We start from the raw sequence: 15,563 nt of genomic DNA on the forward strand, positions 1-15,563 counted from the left end.
ACACTCTTGGGTATTTTCAAAGGTCATAAAATGTGATGACTATCAATTCATGTCATTGTATAAACAATATACAAAGAATATAAAACAACGATAAAATGGATATGCAATTTTCTTCTATCCAAGCTCACTAAATAAAATAATATTTACTTTCACTTCACATTTTTTTTTTATTTTTAATTATAAAATAATGATAAAATAAGAATCAAAGCAAGAACTTTAAGTAAATAATTAGATAAGGATTAGAACATTATAATTAAATATAAAAATATAAATTAAACGGGACCAGTGCATAACTTGAGATATATTAATTGAAATAAATAAACAGGACCAGTGCATAACTGGAGATAAAAATAAAATAAATAAATAGGACCAGTGCGTAACTGGAGGTAAATAAAATAAAATAAATAAATAGGACCAGTGCGTAACTGGAGATAAATAAAATAAAATAAATAAATAGGACCAGTGCGTAACTGGAGGTAAATAAAATAAAGTAAATAAATAGGACCAGTGCGTAACTGGAGATTAATAAAATAAAATAAATAAATAGATAGGACCAGTGCGTAACTGGAGGTAAATAAAATAAAGTAAATAAATAGGACCAGTGCGTAACTGGAGATAAATAAAATAAAATAAATAAATAGATAGGACCAGTGCGTAACTGGAGGTAAATAAAATAAAATAAATAAATAGGACCAGTGCGTAAATAGAGGTAAATAAAATAAAATAAATAAATAAATAGGACCAGTGCGTAACTGGAGATAAAAATAAAATAAATAAATAGGATCAATATATAATTGGAGATTAAATAAAATAAATATAAGAGGATAATAAATGAAAGTAAATAGAATAATATATGAGTCAAAATAAATAAAAGATTAATATAAAACCCATGAGCTTATCAAGATTAATATATAAGAGCTTAACCTCACTCCCCCTTACCTTATTGATTGAAGGGCACACTAATAATCTTTGAAGAAGACTAAGATATCTTTGAATCTTTGCTCTATACTTTCTTTCCCTCTCTTCTTTCTCTTCCTCTTTCTCTCTCTCTCTCCTTTCTTTCTCTTTCTCCTTTTTTTTCTCTCTCTCCCTCCTTTCTTTCTTTCTTTCTTTCTTTCTTTCTCACTTTCTCACTTTCTCACCTCACCGTAACTTCTCTCATTCCATATATATATATATATATAAAGCAAAGCATGTGCATGTTTATCGAAATCATCATTATCCTCCTTTTTTTTTTCTTCTTATCTTTTCTTCTTATCTTTTCTTCTTATCTTCTTATCCTTTCCTATTCTTTTCTTTTTTTTTTCTTTTTCTTTTCTATATTATTTTTTTTTCTCTTTTAAAAATTCTTCATATATATTTTATTTTTATTTTTTTTACACACACCTATTTAATTAAAATATTTTTACCTAATATATACATATATATATATACATATTTTATTAGTTTTGTTTTCTTCTTATAATTATTTTTAATAAGTAAAAAGTATATCATGATAAAATATATTTTTACTGTTTAAACTACATTTAGATAAAATATGAAACGTTAGTAAAAATAGAATATTTTCTAAATGTTTTATTTAAAATAAATAATATATTTTATTAAAAATAGGGATGTTACATTTCTCCCCTCCTTTTAGGAATTTCGTCCTCGAAATTCACGTTGTTGTAAAAAGATGGGGATACATCTCTCTCATATTACTTTCTAATTCCCAAGTTGCATCACCTTCATCTTGTTGATTCCACAATACCTTTACCAAAGGTATGTCCTTTCCTCGAAGTTGTTTAATCCTTCGGTCTCCAATCCTCACAGGAAGCACATCATAAGTAAGGTTTTCTCGTATTTGTACTATATCAGGTTCTATCACATGAAAAGGGTCTTGAATATATTTACGAAGTTGAGACACATGAAAAACATTATGAAGTTTTGAAAGGTTTGGAGGTAAAGCAATTTGGTATGCGACAAAACCAATTCTTTTAAGGATTTGATAAGGACCTATGAATTTAGGTGTAAGTTTTCTAGATTTGAGAGCTCTACCAACCCCAGTTACAGGTGTAACTTTCAAGAAAACATGATCTCCTTCTTCAAACTCAATGGGTTTCCTTCGTTTGTCATAGTAACTTTTCTGCCTATCTTGAGAAGTTTTCATCTTTTCCCTTATCATTTTAATCTTCTCAGTTGCTTGTTGAATTACCTCTGGACCCAAAACTAAGGAATTTCCATTCTCATACCAACACAACGGGGTTCTACATCTTCTCCCATATAGAGCCTCATATGGAGCCATTCCTATGCTTGAGTGGAAACTGTTGTTATAAGTGAACTCTATAAGTGGTAGAAATTTCTCCCAACTTTCAGTTTGTTCTAAAACACAGGCTCTCAACAAGTCTTCTAAAGATTGAATAGTCCTTTCTGATTGTCCATCAGTTTGAGGGTGATAAGCTGAACTAAGCCTAACTTTTGTTCCCAAGGATTTTTGTAAGTTATCCCAAAATCTAGATGTGAAACGAGGGTCTCTATCAGAAATTATACTAGAAGGTACTCCATGCAGCTTGATTTTATGTACAAATGAGCTAACTTTTCTAAGGAAAATCTAATGTTAATGGGTAGAAAGTGAGCAGATTTTGTTAACCTATCCACAATGACCCAAATTGCATCATGACCAGACACAGTCTTTGGTAAACCTGTCACAAAATCCATGGATATGCTTTCCCATTTCCATTCTGGTACATCTAAGGATTGTAGTTCCCCATAAGGCTTTCTATGTTCAACTTTTGTTTTCTGACACACTAGACAACGTGCAACAAACTCCACCACTTCTTTCTTCATCCCAGACCACCAAAACATTTTCTTCAAGTCTTGATACATCTTTGTAGTACCCGGATGAATACTTAAGCTACTCTTATGAGCTTCCTCCATTATCAACTTTCTCAATTCTTCTTTTGTAGGTATGCAAATTCTATCTCTAAACGATGATTCCATTTGAATCCTTGTGAAATTCTGATTCCTTTCCTTCAACTTTTGCTATCAACTTTTCTTGTAAAAATTTATCTATTTCTTGAGCTCTTTTTATTTCTTCTAAGAATTCACTTGATATTTTTAACATTCCTAAGCATATGCTATTAGGTCTAAGTTTTACAGCTAAGTTCAAGTCTCTGAATGATTCTATCAGATCCAATTCCTTCACCATCATCATGGATGCATGTATAGACTTTCGACTCAAAGCATCTGCAACAACATTTGCTTTCCCAGGGTGATATTGCAGCTCAAAGTCATAATCCTTAAGAAATTCCATCCATCTACGTTGTCTCATATTTAGTTCTTTCTGATCAAAAAGGTACTTCAAACTTTTATGGTCACTAAAAACTTCAAACCTTGCCCCATACAAGTAATGTCTCCATATTTTCAATGCAAACACCACTGCAGCTAATTCCAAATCATGTGTAGGATAATTAAGCTCATGTTGCTTGAGTTGTCGTGAAGCATAAGCTGCAACTTTTCTTTCTTGCATCAACACACATCCTAATCCTTGTCCGCATGCATCACAATATACCTCAAAATTTTTTGTAGGGTCAGGAAGGATTAAAACAGGTGCAGATGTTAATTTTTTCTTCAACTCTTGAAAACTAAACTCACATGCTTCATTCCATTCGAAAGGTTGTCCCTTACGTGTTAACTTAGTCAAAGGCAATGCTAATTTAGAAAATCCTTCAATGAATTTTCTATAGTAGCCTGCTAATCTTAAGAAACTACGTATTTCTGTGATATTCTTTGGTTGTTCCCAAAGCAATACTGCTTGAACCTTTGAGGGGTCAACTGCAATGCCATTTTGTGATATCACATGACCCAAAAATTGAACTTCTCTCAACCAGAATTCACACTTTGACCATTTTCCATACAATTGTCTCTCTCTTAGAATTTGTAACACAATCCTCAAATGTCTCTCATGTTCTTCATGATTTTTGGAATAAATTAAAATGTCGTCAATGAAAACAACCACAAATTTATCCAAAAATTCATGAAAAATACGGTTCATATAATCCATAAAAATGGCAGGAGCATTGGTCACACCAAAAGGCATTACCAAGTACTCATAATGACCGTATCTTGTCCTAAAAGCTGTCTTTTGAATATCTTCCGCCTTGACTCGAATCTGATGATAACCAGATTTTAAGTCAATTTTGGAATATACCACAGCACCTCTCAATTGATCCATCAAATCATCAATCCTTGGTAGAGGGTATTTGTTCTTAATGGTGATTTTGTTAAGCTGACGATAATCCACACACAACCTCATAGTGCCATCCTTTTTCTTGACTAACAATACTGGCGCACCCCAGGGAGAAACACTAGGTCTGATGAATTGTTTATCCAACAATTCTTCTATTTGTTTTTTCAACTCTACTAACTCTAGAGGTGACATCCTATAAGGGGCTATAGACACAGGTCTTGATCCTGGTACCAAGTCTATAGTGAATTCTATTTCTCTTTGTGGAGGTAACCCAGGAACATCCTCAGGGAAAACATCAAGATACTCACAAACAACAGGAAACTTATTAATGTCTGGAATTTCCTTGACTTTTAAAGAAGTTAAGATCATGTATACTTGAGATCCTTTTGGGATTTCATTGTGGTTGGTAGTACTCTCTTTTAATTCTTTTGAGTCAAAAACTTCACCTATGTGTGATTCAAAAATTAAAGTCTTATCGTGACAGTTTAGGAGAACATGGTTGGAAGATAACCAGTCCATTCCAAGAACAATATCCAAATGAGACAAGGGTAGACATATAAGATTTACAGAAAATTTTATATTCCCTATAGAAATATTGCAATTTGTACATGCAAGTGAAGTCGTGACTGGAACATTGGTAGGAGTAGACACAGTTAAATCATATGGTAATAAAGAGATAGGTAACTTTAAATGTTTGACACACTCATGTGATATGAAAGAATGAGTAGCACCTGAATCATATAGTACATTAACGAGGTGACCATTTATGATACATTTACCTTGGATTAGATCTTCAGATTGAACAGCTTCAGTACCATTCATCGTGAAGACTCTCCCGGTTGTCTTTGGTCTTCCAAGTTGATTATTTCCTTTGTTGTTGCTTCCCCCACTTCCTTGCTCCTTAATTAACTCTTTGCATTCATTACGATAATGACCCAACTTCCCACAATTGAAGCAAGTTACAGTCCTTGTGGCGCAGTTTCTTGACAGATGAGGTCCTCCACAGTGGAAACATTTGATAGGGTGGGTTGCGCCTGAATTATTGGCAGCAGAGGAATGTCTTTGTCCTGAAGAATTCCACAAAGTATGAGATGGACGTTGGTAGGGTTTCTTATTATTAAAATCATTTCTTTTGTGCCTCAAAGGCCCTCCTTGCCTCCATTGAGTTTGTCTTGCCTTAATATCATCCTCAAAAATCCTACAACGGTTTACAAGAGTGGGAAAGGAAGAAATCTCTAAATAACCAACTGCTTGTTTAATATCAGGTCTCAGTCCACTTTCAAACTTGGAACAACGGGAACGTTCATCAATTCTATCATGAAAGTAAGGACAAAACTTTGACAACTCGTCAAACTTTGCTGCATATTCTCCTACAGACATGATTCCTTGACGAAGATTAAGGAATTCAACTTCTTTCCTCCTCCGAAGATCCTCTGGAAAATATTTTTCCAGAAACTTTTGTTTGAAGGTTTCCCAAGTAATTTGTCTCCCTTCATCCTCCAATTGTTGTTTTGTAAATCTCCACCAGTTTTCAGCTTCTTCAACGAGCATAAATGTAGCAAATGTGACTCTATTTGCATCTGCACACGTCATTGCGATGAAAATTTTCTCAATTTCTGCTATCCATGATTGAGCACCTTCAGGATTAAATCCCCCTTTAAATTTTTGTGGATTATTCCTGCGAAAAGTTTCTAATCCTTGATTTTCCATGGGTTCAACATTTTGTTTTTGGCTCATATTTTCCAGGACAATTGTCATTCTTTCCAACAACTCATTGGTAATGTTTGGTCCATTATCCATCTTTTCCTGAAAGAATGAACAATTTCCTTAGTTTTCTTTAGATTTTTTTTTTTAACTATTGTTAAAACTTATCCTTACTACAAGTATTAATTGTTGTTATTACTTACTTTTATTAGTCTACTTATCTTGCATTTCTCCTTTACAAGAAAAATGTAAGAACAAACAACTTGCACCTCTACTTACTAGTAGAGACTACAAACATGGAAGACACCATACCCAAGGTCTTGACAGAAGGAACTGCTCTGATACCACTCAATGTGACACCCCGACTACTATACTAAATAATTATTATTTGATAAAAAGATATGGAATTAATTTTTTTTCCCATAAGATTATCCTTGAGAGAACATTAATAATAACATAACTTCATATTCATATATATAGTATACATCTCTATAATTGTTCATGAAATGTTACAAAATATGTATTTGTAAAATATTAAGAGTTCTACATCAGAATAAAAGATTATCTATATTTTTAATATCTCCTAAATATATTAATAGAAATTATCCATGAGTCAATCTTCAGAAGATCCACCAATAATATCCCGAACAACTCTCACTGAGCAGGTTCCTCTTCTGCTCATGCAACAGGTACATATGAAAGAAAAATATGAAAGGAGTGAGGTCTTTATAAGCCTTAAATATCAATCTTAATAAACTCAACAAATAATGCAGACACCGGGGGCCTAGATTTGGACCTATAACCACCAAACTTGATCTTGTTTTACCAGACATATGGATCCATATTCCACTTCTGATGATCCAATCTGGACATCAAAAGTTGCTTTGGGAAGTGATTAGGTAGTTGAGTATTTCTCATAAAATATTGGTACAATCATAATTATTTCTTTCTCGAGAATATTAGCCATTCATCGGCTCACAAAAGAGATATATACTCACTACCTAACCTTGGCGATGCCGAGCAGGTATCGGATAGTCCCAAGTTTGGCCTATGAATATCCTAGCCCAGGGCGCTATTCTGAACTATCCAGATATTCACCTACTTGGTAAAACTTCCTTAGACCCCACCATGGTCCCTGCCTTTCATCCCGCAGTGTACCAAACTGTGACTTCCCAAATACAAACACTTTGACACTGGTTTAATCTCAACTTATTGAAACCAGACTTAACTCTTACTTAACTGACACACTCTTGGGTATTTTCAAAGGTCATAAAATGTGATGACTATCAATTCATGTCATTGTATAAACAATATACAAAGAATATAAAACAACGATAAAATGGATATGCAATTTTCTTCTATCCAAGCTCACTAAATAAAATAATATTTACTTTCACTTCACATTTTTTTTTTATTTTTAATTATAAAATAATGATAAAATAAGAATCAAAGCAAGAACTTTAAGTAAATAATTAGATAAGGATTAGAACATTATAATTAAATATAAAAATATAAATTAAACGGGACCAGTGCATAACTTGAGATATATTAATTGAAATAAATAAACAGGACCAGTGCATAACTGGAGATAAAAATAAAATAAATAAATAGGACCAGTGCGTAACTGGAGGTAAATAAAATAAAATAAATAAATAGGACCAGTGCGTAACTGGAGATAAATAAAATAAAATAAATAAATAGGACCAGTGCGTAACTGGAGGTAAATAAAATAAAGTAAATAAATAGGACCAGTGCGTAACTGGAGATTAATAAAATAAAATAAATAAATAGATAGGACCAGTGCGTAACTGGAGGTAAATAAAATAAAGTAAATAAATAGGACCAGTGCGTAACTGGAGATAAATAAAATAAAATAAATAAATAGATAGGACCAGTGCGTAACTGGAGGTAAATAAAATAAAATAAATAAATAGGACCAGTGCGTAAATAGAAGTAAATAAAATAAAATAAATAAATAAATAGGACCAGTGCGTAACTGGAGATAAAAATAAAATAAATAAATAGGATCAATATATAATTGGAGATTAAATAAAATAAATATAAGAGGATAATAAATGAAAGTAAATAGAATAATATATGAGTCAAAATAAATAAAAGATTAATATAAAACCCATGAGCTTATCAAGATTAATATATAAGAGCTTAACCTCACTCCCCCTTACCTTATTGATTGAAGGGCACACTAATAATCTTTGAAGAAGACTAAGATATCTTTGAATCTTTGCTCTATACTTTCTTTCCCTCTCTTCTTTCTCTTCCTCTTTCTCTCTCTCTCTCCTTTCTTTCTCTTTCTCCTTTTTTTTCTCTCTCTCCCTCCTTTCTTTCTTTCTTTCTTTCTTTCTTTCTTTCTCACTTTCTCACTTTCTCACCTCACCGTAACTTCTCTCATTCCATATATATATATATATATAAAGCAAAGCATGTGCATGTTTATCGAAATCATCATTATCCTCCTTTTTTTTTTCTTCTTATCTTTTCTTCTTATCTTTTCTTCTTATCTTCTTATCCTTTCCTATTCTTTTCTTTTTTTTTCTTTTTCTTTTCTATATTATTTTTTTTTTCTCTTTTAAAAATTCTTCATATATATTTTATTTTTATTTTTTTTACACACACCTATTTAATTAAAATATTTTTACCTAATATATACATATATATATATATATACATATTTTATTAGTTTTGTTTTCTTCTTATAATTATTTTTAATAAGTAAAAAGTATATCATGATAAAATATATTTTTACTGTTTAAACTACATTTAGATAAAATATGAAACGTTAGTAAAAATAGAATATTTTCTAAATGTTTTATTTAAAATAAATAATATATTTTATTAAAAATAGGGATGTTACATTTCTCCCCTCCTTTTAGGAATTTCGTCCTCGAAATTCACGTTGTTGTAAAAAGATGGGGATACATCTCTCTCATATTACTTTCTAATTCCCAAGTTGCATCACCTTCATCTTGTTGATTCCACAATACCTTTACCAAAGGTATGTCCTTTCCTCGAAGTTGTTTAATCCTTCGGTCTCCAATCCTCACAGGAAGCACATCATAAGTAAGGTTTTCTCGTATTTGTACTATATCAGGTTCTATCACATGAAAAGGGTCTTGAATATATTTACGAAGTTGAGACACATGAAAAACATTATGAAGTTTTGAAAGGTTTGGAGGTAAAGCAATTTGGTATGCGACAAAACCAATTCTTTTAAGGATTTGATAAGGACCTATGAATTTAGGTGTAAGTTTTCTAGATTTGAGAGCTCTACCAACCCCAGTTACAGGTGTAACTTTCAAGAAAACATGATCTCCTTCTTCAAACTCAATGGGTTTCCTTCGTTTGTCATAGTAACTTTTCTGCCTATCTTGAGAAGTTTTCATCTTTTCCCTTATCATTTTAATCTTCTCAGTTGCTTGTTGAATTACCTCTGGACCCAAAACTAAGGAATTTCCATTCTCATACCAACACAACGGGGTTCTACATCTTCTCCCATATAGAGCCTCATATGGAGCCATTCCTATGCTTGAGTGGAAACTGTTGTTATAAGTGAACTCTATAAGTGGTAGAAATTTCTCCCAACTTTCAGTTTGTTCTAAAACACAGGCTCTCAACAAGTCTTCTAAAGATTGAATAGTCCTTTCTGATTGTCCATCAGTTTGAGGGTGATAAGCTGAACTAAGCCTAACTTTTGTTCCCAAGGATTTTTGTAAGTTATCCCAAAATCTAGATGTGAAACGAGGGTCTCTATCAGAAATTATACTAGAAGGTACTCCATGCAGCTTGATTTTATGTACAAATGAGCTAACTTTTCTAAGGAAAATCTAATGTTAATGGGTAGAAAGTGAGCAGATTTTGTTAACCTATCCACAATGACCCAAATTGCATCATGACCAGACACAGTCTTTGGTAAACCTGTCACAAAATCCATGGATATGCTTTCCCATTTCCATTCTGGTACATCTAAGGATTGTAGTTCCCCATAAGGCTTTCTATGTTCAACTTTTGTTTTCTGACACACTAGACAACGTGCAACAAACTCCACCACTTCTTTCTTCATCCCAGACCACCAAAACATTTTCTTCAAGTCTTGATACATCTTTGTAGTACCCGGATGAATACTTAAGCTACTCTTATGAGCTTCCTCCATTATCAACTTTCTCAATTCTTCTTTTGTAGGTATGCAAATTCTATCTCTAAACGATGATTCCATTTGAATCCTTGTGAAATTCTGATTCCTTTCCTTCAACTTTTGCTATCAACTTTTCTTGTAAAAATTTATCTATTTCTTGAGCTCTTTTTATTTCTTCTAAGAATTCACTTGATATTTTTAACATTCCTAAGCATATGCTATTAGGTCTAAGTTTTACAGCTAAGTTCAAGTCTCTGAATGATTCTATCAGATCCAATTCCTTCACCATCATCATGGATGCATGTATAGACTTTCGACTCAAAGCATCTGCAACAACATTTGCTTTCCCAGGGTGATATTGCAGCTCAAAGTCATAATCCTTAAGAAATTCCATCCATCTACGTTGTCTCATATTTAGTTCTTTCTGATCAAAAAGGTACTTCAAACTTTTATGGTCACTAAAAACTTCAAACCTTGCCCCATACAAGTAATGTCTCCATATTTTCAATGCAAACACCACTGCAGCTAATTCCAAATCATGTGTAGGATAATTAAGCTCATGTTGCTTGAGTTGTCGTGAAGCATAAGCTGCAACTTTTCTTTCTTGCATCAACACACATCCTAATCCTTGTCCGCATGCATCACAATATACCTCAAAATTTTTTGTAGGGTCAGGAAGGATTAAAACAGGTGCAGATGTTAATTTTTTCTTCAACTCTTGAAAACTAAACTCACATGCTTCATTCCATTCGAAAGGTTGTCCCTTACGTGTTAACTTAGTCAAAGGCAATGCTAATTTAGAAAATCCTTCAATGAATTTTCTATAGTAGCCTGCTAATCTTAAGAAACTACGTATTTCTGTGATATTCTTTGGTTGTTCCCAAAGCAATACTGCTTGAACCTTTGAGGGGTCAACTGCAATGCCATTTTGTGATATCACATGACCCAAAAATTGAACTTCTCTCAACCAGAATTCACACTTTGACCATTTTCCATACAATTGTCTCTCTCTTAGAATTTGTAACACAATCCTCAAATGTCTCTCATGTTCTTCATGATTTTTGGAATAAATTAAAATGTCGTCAATGAAAACAACCACAAATTTATCCAAAAATTCATGAAAAATACGGTTCATATAATCCATAAAAATGGCAGGAGCATTGGTCACACCAAAAGGCATTACCAAGTACTCATAATGACCGTATCTTGTCCTAAAAGCTGTCTTTTGAATATCTTCCGCCTTGACTCGAATCTGATGATAACCAGATTTTAAGTCAATTTTGGAATATACCACAGCACCTCTCAATTGATCCATCAAATCATCAATCCTTGGTAGAGGGTATTTGTTCTTAATGGTGATTTTGTTAAGCTGACGATAATCCACACACAACCTCATAGTGCCATCCTTTTTCTTGACTAACAATACTGGCGCACCCCAGGGAGAAACACTAGGTCTGATGAATTGTTTATCCAACAATTCTTCTATTTGTTTTTTCAACTCTACTAACTCTAGAGGTGACATCCTATAAGGGGCTATAGACACAGGTCTTGATCCTGGTACCAAGTCTATAGTGAATTCTATTTCTCTTTGTGGAGGTAACCCAGGAACATCCTCAGGGAAAACATCAAGATACTCACAAACAACAGGAAACTTATTAATGTCTGGAATTTCCTTGACTTTTAAAGAAGTTAAGATCATGTATACTTGAGATCCTTTTGGGATTTCATTGTGGTTGGTAGTACTCTCTTTTAATTCTTTTGAGTCAAAAACTTCACCTATGTGTGATTCAAAAATTAAAGTCTTATCGTGACAGTTTAGGAGAACATGGTTGGAAGATAACCAGTCCATTCCAAGAACAATATCCAAATGAGACAAGGGTAGACATATAAGATTTACAGAAAATTTTATATTCCCTATAGAAATATTGCAATTTGTACATGCAAGTGAAGTCGTGACTGGAACATTGGTAGGAGTAGACACAGTTAAATCATATGGTAATAAAGAGATAGGTAACTTTAAATGTTTGACACACTCATGTGATATGAAAGAATGAGTAGCACCTGAATCATATAGTACATTAACGAGGTGACCATTTATGATACATTTACCTTGGATTAGATCTTCAGATTGAACAGCTTCAGTACCATTCATCGTGAAGACTCTCCCGGTTGTCTTTGGTCTTCCAAGTTGATTATTTCCTTTGTTGTTGCTTCCCCCACTTCCTTGCTCCTTAATTAACTCTTTGCATTCATTACGATAATGACCCAACTTCCCACAATTGAAGCAAGTTACAGTCCTTGTGGCGCAGTTTCTTGACAGATGAGGTCCTCCACAGTGGAAACATTTGATAGGGTGGGTTGCGCCTGAATTATTGGCAGCAGAGGAATGTCTTTGTCCTGAAGAATTCCACAAAGTATGAGATGGACGTTGGTAGGGTTTCTTATTATTAAAATCATTTCTTTTGTGCCTCAAAGGCCCTCCTTGCCTCCATTGAGTTTGTCTTGCCTTAATATCATCCTCAAAAATCCTACAACGGTTTACAAGAGTGGGAAAGGAAGAAATCTCTAAATAACCAACTGCTTGTTTAATATCAGGTCTCAGTCCACTTTCAAACTTGGAACAACGGGAACGTTCATCAATTCTATCATGAAAGTAAGGACAAAACTTTGACAACTCGTCAAACTTTGCTGCATATTCTCCTACAGACATGATTCCTTGACGAAGATTAAGGAATTCAACTTCTTTCCTCCTCCGAAGATCCTCTGGAAAATATTTTTCCAGAAACTTTTGTTTGAAGGTTTCCCAAGTAATTTGTCTCCCTTCATCCTCCAATTGTTGTTTTGTAAATCTCCACCAGTTTTCAGCTTCTTCAACGAGCATAAATGTAGCAAATGTGACTCTATTTGCATCTGCACACGTCATTGCGATGAAAATTTTCTCAATTTCTGCTATCCATGATTGAGCACCTTCAGGATTAAATCCCCCTTTAAATTTTTGTGGATTATTCCTGCGAAAAGTTTCTAATCCTTGATTTTCCATGGGTTCAACATTTTGTTTTTGGCTCATATTTTCCAGGACAATTGTCATTCTTTCCAACAACTCATTGGTAATGTTTGGTCCATTATCCATCTTTTCCTGAAAGAATGAACAATTTCCTTAGTTTTCTTTAGATTTTTTTTTTTAACTATTGTTAAAACTTATCCTTACTACAAGTATTAATTGTTGTTATTACTTACTTTTATTAGTCTACTTATCTTGCATTTCTCCTTTACAAGAAAAATGTAAGAACAAACAACTTGCACCTCTACTTACTAGTAGAGACTACAAACATGGAAGACACCATACCCAAGGTCTTGACAGAAGGAACTGCTCTGATACCACTCAATGTGACACCCCGACTACTATACTAAATAATTATTATTTGATAAAAAGATATGGAATTAATTTTTTTTTCCCATAAGATTATCCTTGAGAGAACATTAATAATAACATAACTTCATATTCATATATATAGTATACATCTCTATAATTGTTCATGAAATGTTACAAAATATGTATTTGTAAAATATTAAGAGTTCTACATCAGAATAAAAGATTATCTATATTTTTAATATCTCCTAAATATATTAATAGAAATTATCCATGAGTCAATCTTCAGAAGATCCACCAATAATATCCCGAACAACTCTCACTGAGCAGGTTCCTCTTCTGCTCATGCAACAGGTACATATGAAAGAAAAATATGAAAGGAGTGAGGTCTTTATAAGCCTTAAATATCAATCTTAATAAACTCAACAAATAATGCAGACACCGGGGGCCTAGATTTGGACCTATAACCACCAAACTTGATCTTGTTTTACCAGACATATGGATCCATATTCCACTTCTGATGATCCAATCTGGACATCAAAAGTTGCTTTGGGAAGTGATTAGGTAGTTGAGTATTTCTCATAAAATATTGGTACAATCATAATTATTTCTTTCTCGAGAATATTAGCCATTCATCGGCTCACAAAAGAGATATATACTCACTACCTAACCTTGGCGATGCCGAGCAGGTATCGGATAGTCCCAAGTTTGGCCTATGAATATCCTAGCCCAGGGCGCTATTCTGAACTATCCAGATATTCACCTACTTGGTAAAACTTCCTTAGACCCCACCATGGTCCCTGCCTTTCATCCCGCAGTGTACCAAACTGTGACTTCCCAAATACAAACACTTTGACACTGGTTTAATCTCAACTTATTGAAACCAGACTTAACTCTTACTTAACTGACACACTCTTGGGTATTTTCAAAGGTCATAAAATGTGATGACTATCAATTCATGTCATTGTATAAACAATATACAAAGAATATAAAACAACGATAAAATGGATATGCAATTTTCTTCTATCCAAGCTCACTAAATAAAATAATATTTACTTTCACTTCACATTTTTTTTTTTATTTTTAATTATAAAATAATGATAAAATAAGAATCAAAGCAAGAACTTTAAGTAAATAATTAGATAAGGATTAGAACATTATAATTAAATATAAAAATATAAATTAAACGGGACCAGTGCATAACTTGAGATATATTAATTGAAATAAATAAACAGGACCAGTGCATAACTGGAGATAAAAATAAAATAAATAAATAGGACCAGTGCGTAACTGGAGGTAAATAAAATAAAATAAATAAATAGGACCAGTGCGTAACTGGAGATAAATAAAATAAAATAAATAAATAGGACCAGTGCGTAACTGGAGGTAAATAAAATAAAGTAAATAAATAGGACCAGTGCGTAACTGGAGATTAATAAAATAAAATAAATAAATAGATAGGACCAGTGCGTAACTGGAGGTAAATAAAATAAAGTAAATAAATAGGACCAGTGCGTAACTGGAGATAAATAAAATAAAATAAATAAATAGATAGGACCAGTGCGTAACTGGAGGTAAATAAAATAAAATAAATAAATAGGACCAGTGCGTAAATAGAAGTAAATAAAATAAAATAAATAAATAAATAGGACCAGTGCGTAACTGGAGATAAAAATAAAATAAATAAATAGGATCAATATATAATTGGAGATTAAATAAAATAAATATAAGAGGATAATAAATGAAAGTAAATAGAATAATATATGAGTCAAAATAAATAAAAGATTAATATAAAACCCATGAGCTTATCAAGATTAATATATAAGAGCTTAACCTCACTCCCCCTTACCTTATTGATTGAAGGGCACACTAATAATCTTTGAAGAAGACTAAGATATCTTTGAATCTTTGCTCTATACTTTCTTTCCCTCTCTTCTTTCTCTTCCTCTTTCTCTTCCTCTTTCTCTCTCTCTCTCCTTTCTTTCTCTTTCTCCTTTTTTTTCTCTCTCTCCCTCCTTTCTTTCTTTCTTTCTTTCTCACTTTCTCACTTTCTCACCTCACCGTAACTTCTCTCATTCCATATGTATATATATAAAGCAAAGCATGTGCAT

This window comes from Vigna unguiculata, chromosome 6, assembly GCF_004118075.2.
Source record: "Vigna unguiculata cultivar IT97K-499-35 chromosome 6, ASM411807v1, whole genome shotgun sequence".
Lineage (NCBI taxonomy): Eukaryota > Viridiplantae > Streptophyta > Magnoliopsida > Fabales > Fabaceae > Vigna > Vigna unguiculata.